Genomic DNA, 4,231 nt, shown 5'->3' with positions numbered 1-4,231 from the left:
GTCTAGAGGTTCATTCATTCATGTTATTTTGCTCCTATGCTCCTATCATTTTTATGCTCAGCTACCAAAATTTCCCTTTAGTTGTGAACTTCCATATTAATATTCCATATTAAGCTGATTTAAACACGCACAGTAGAGAGGTTAGATGAAGCAATCGTTTCACTAACAACTAATGCACCACGAGTGCCACCTGTCGATCATCGTTGGCCAGCGAATCATGTGCTGCAGCAGCCTGCAGCCCCACTCTTGTGTTATGGGGTTTTACCGCACATTTTGAATGGCTATATCTGTATCTACAGTATTTACAGACAACGTGTTTCAGAGGCCTAATGTTCTAATCACCCAGAAAAACCCTCAGACCTCTAATGAAATTCTTAATTAATGCCTACAGAGGCCTAGTAAGAGATAAGCTACCTTCTATATAAATGTGATACAACCTGCAGTTAAATCTCTCTCTGCATCTCGAATGCCACAAAATAAATGAGAGCCTATTTCCCTGTTCTAAAAATGCACCCTTAGCAGGAAAGATATTTCTAACTGAGGTGTGTTTTACCCAGGAAACCCAAATTCCCTAAAAACACAGAATAACATGTTCTCTCTAACAGGGTTCAAATACGTAGCTCCAGTCAAGTTTGGTTTGGATGATCATGATGTAGGGGCTCTCGCCTGGCTTAGGCTTCAAGTTCCAATTCCTCTTTTCTCTCTATTCTTGTCCTTTTCTTCTCTTTCTTTCTTCCTTTTCTTGATGTTTCCTCTGTGCTCTTGATGTGATCCTGTATGGTTTTTTTATTGTTTCTGTATTGTTCGTTGACAATCATTAACCCACAACTTACCTACAGTAGGTATACCAGGGTAAACTTTACAATGGTTTTTGACCAAGGGACCTCCACATCTCGGCAAACATTTCCCCTGCTTTGAAACTGGAAGTGTTTACTCTGCCTGGTGCCACAAACTTTATCTAAACTCTAAAAGACACTTTCCAGTCACCTAAAGGTGTAACACAATTTTCCTGGAAGTTAAAATCAGATTTTAATGTCATTATAATTATTGCTGTAGATTCCCTGCTGCATAAGTGGTTGTTCTCCAGGTCATCAAGTGTGGATGTGTTCTTAATTGATATAATAGATTAAATACAATTTACCATTTCAGGTACGATAAAACTACATGTATAAATAAAGTTCTAATAATTACTTTGATTCTTTTTAGATATTAACGAGTGTGACACTACTCCTTCAATATGCGGGCAAAATGCAAAATGTAACAACACTGCCGGAAGTTACAACTGCAGCTGTAATATTGGATACACCCCACCTCCTGGAATCATATTCACAAACAGTTCACACCCGTGCCAAGGTAAAGAAAGAAAAAATATGTATATTCTTTGTATTATTTAATATGCATTTTCAAGTTAATTAAAATATGACTAAAAGGGTCATGAGCACTTGTACATCAATTAATTAAATTAAAACACATTTAAAGGTTTTACCTGCTCATCAGCCTCATTTGGCCCTATGAGGTATTTAATGAAGATTTCTGTGCAGTCCAGAGCATCACTTATATTAGGAAATGCTGCAAGAAGTGTTCAGATTGTGGTGCAAGCTACAGGGAACAGAAGCTACATTTATAGCAGATAGACTTATATATGAGAATATTACCAACTATTTTATGAAGCCCCTCTTTGATATTATTCACAAATGTATGGCTGGGAAATATTATAAACTCTCCCGGAAACTGTTTTAATAATAATAGTTCCTTACATTTTTTCTGGAAACTTCACTCAAAGCTTCATTCAAACAACAATCCTGACTTTGTCAACATGTTTACAAAAGTTATCTAGTAAATCTTTAATGATTTACCAAGAACCTAACTAACAAAGATAAACCTTATGATCACTGTGATCAGTGAATCTCAAGACCCCTAAATCTCAGCAAACAACTCCTTACTTTGAAGAACACCTTTGAGAACTGGAAATGTTTTTAAATCTCTTTTAAATCTCTTCCACTTCACACTGCAAGTTGGTTTGGTATAATTTTTGTTTGTTCTATTTGGCATATTATTTGAGGATTTTCTCAAGCTTTCTCTAGTTGCTTGGGGATTGCTTATGAGTTTTCAAGTCATTGTTTTTTTAATAGGATTAAAGTTAGAACTTTAACTTCGCTGCACTAGGATGTTCTTATGCCATTCTAGTATAACTTTAATCTTGTAATTTCAATCATTGTCCTGCAAAAAGATTAAATTTTGTCCTATTTCAAAACCTGAAGCAAGTTTTCCTCTGTTTCCTTAGTATTTTGCTTTGTCTATGATCTCATCTTGACAAGCTTCCCAGTCCCCGTTGATGAAAAGCTGAACTGTAACATAAAGCTGCCACTACCACGGTTTACAGTGGGGATGGTGTTGGTGTTGACTGTGTGGGTTTGCATCAGATGTAACACTATGCATTTAGACCAAAAGGTTTCAATTTTGACTTGTCTTAACCCAATACCTTATGCCACATGTTTACAGTATCACTTGGTAGCTTAGTTCCAAACCCATGTGGGTGGTTTCCAGATTCATACAAACCCCCTGTGTGGAGTAACTGGGATGTTATTGATTCATTTATATTTTATACTGTCTCAGTCACTGAACTCTGTAACAGTTTCAAAGCTGACGTTAGCCTGATGGTGACATTTGTAAACATTTTCCTTGCCTGAGTGCTCAGTTTTGATTGACATTGTGATCTAGCTAGACATTATGACCAACTCTACACTCTGAACTATTATTAATGCTCAAAGAATGACAACAAAGAAACTTAAAGAATGACAGCATTTAACTGATAGCTTGGCCCATAAATTTGTTTGTATGCTTAAATTAATTTAGGTTTGCCACAACAAAGGGTTTGAATATTTAAGTAATAGTTGTACATCTATTACAACTATTTAATACTTTCAGACTTTAGTTTGAATATCTTCTGCTACGTTAAATAATTCATGTGAGTTATCGAGACATTCTGAGATTTTGAAACTAGCTATAAATCTTTTAAATGTTTTTTTTTATTTATTTTCATGGTACAATGGCTTTGCCATTTATAAAAAGATGACACATTTTAGAAGCCAGCTAATTAGTATTTCTTGTATTCTTATAAATTTTAGGCTTATAATAATATTTTTTACAAATGGGGGATTACGAAATTGATGAAAATCAGAGATTGACCAAAGGGTTAAGTCAATAAGTGAAATAATTTTTTCATAACCCCCAACTTCTAGCAATATACCCAAACAATTAGTATAATTAGAGGCACGTTAATTTTTTGTTCTCTGGCACTTGAGAGAAGTAATAATCCAGGCACAGGTGGTTAAACGGTTATTTATTACAATGACAAGACACAAACTACACTACACACAACAAAACATACAACACTATGTGCAGAATTTACAAACAAGGTGTTTCAGAGGCCTTATATGCTGTTCAACCAGAAAACCTCAAACTGCTACTAAGCATACTTTCAAACTAAATACAATACAACCTTCAGTTAAATCTCTCTGGACTCTGGATGCTACAAAAAAAAAATGGGAGCCTATATCTCTAGCCATGCACCCTAAGCAGGACAGACGATTCTAACTGAGGTATCTTTTACCCAGGAAACCCAAGTTTCCTTAAAACACAGAATTGCACACTTTCTCTAGATAGGTTCAAATACTTACAGTAGTTCCAGTCAGATTTAGTTTGGATGATCATGAAGTAGGGGCTCCTCTGGACTCCTATCTTCTCTGTGTTCCCTGCTTCTTCTCTCTTTTTCTTTGTGAACCTAATGTGATCTTATTGTGTATTTCTGTATTGCTCCTTGACAATCATTTATCCACAACTTACTTAGGTATACTTACAGTAGGTAAACTTTACAATTGTTTCTACTCAGGGACCCCCCAGACCTCAGCAAACATCCTTTTGACTTTGAAGCTAAAAGTGTTTACTCTGCCAAGTGTCACAAACTTTATCTAAAATCCAAGAGACACTTCTCGGTCACCTAAAGCTTTAACAATATATTTTACATGAAGAACTGAACAACATCAGCAATCTTCTGAAGAGTATTTAGTTTGTTATGAAAATCTAATATATTGTTTTTTTCTTTCTTTAAGATAAGCTATATAAATATTCTTTCAATTATTTAGGCTGAGATAAATACTTTATCATCAAAGAAATTCATTCTCCACAGATATTGATGAGTGTTCACAGACCCCTCTAATCTTTGGTCCAA

The sequence above is a fragment of the Atractosteus spatula genome, chromosome 14 (genome assembly GCF_055471065.1).
Source record: "Atractosteus spatula isolate fAtrSpa1 chromosome 14, fAtrSpa1.hap1, whole genome shotgun sequence".
In the NCBI taxonomy this organism is placed as follows: Eukaryota; Metazoa; Chordata; class Actinopteri; order Semionotiformes; family Lepisosteidae; genus Atractosteus; species Atractosteus spatula.
Note: the sequence above shows the minus strand (reverse complement) of the source record.